The sequence below is a fragment of the Fukomys damarensis genome, unplaced genomic scaffold, assembly GCF_012274545.1.
Source record: "Fukomys damarensis isolate Sample0158 unplaced genomic scaffold, DMR_v1.0_HiC HiC_scaffold_17, whole genome shotgun sequence".
In the NCBI taxonomy this organism is placed as follows: Eukaryota; Metazoa; Chordata; class Mammalia; order Rodentia; family Bathyergidae; genus Fukomys; species Fukomys damarensis.
The window spans coordinates 73,418,197-73,418,499 of NW_022900929.1; positions in this window are offsets into that span (position 1 = coordinate 73,418,197).

Below are 303 nucleotides of genomic sequence, written 5' to 3' on the forward strand. Positions count from 1 at the left end.
TGCCCGGCGGCCGCTGCGTCCCCCCACCCCCGCCCCAGCAAAGCAGATCCCCCAGAAACCGACCGGCGGGGCTTTCGAGGCGGAGGGACAGACGCCTCGGCTCTCGGCTCCGACAAGTTCAGAGAGAGGCGTCGCCAGAGGAAGGGCGCATCCCAGGTTTCAGGACTTACTCTGTCGCCGCGGTTTTACAACTCCCGACCTGGCGCAGCAAGGAAATCCCACCGCGCTCCCAGTAGCGAAGCAAACCGAACAGCTCTAGGCCTGCACTCGACCCGCGTCTGCGTCTCAGGCTCCCGGCTTGGC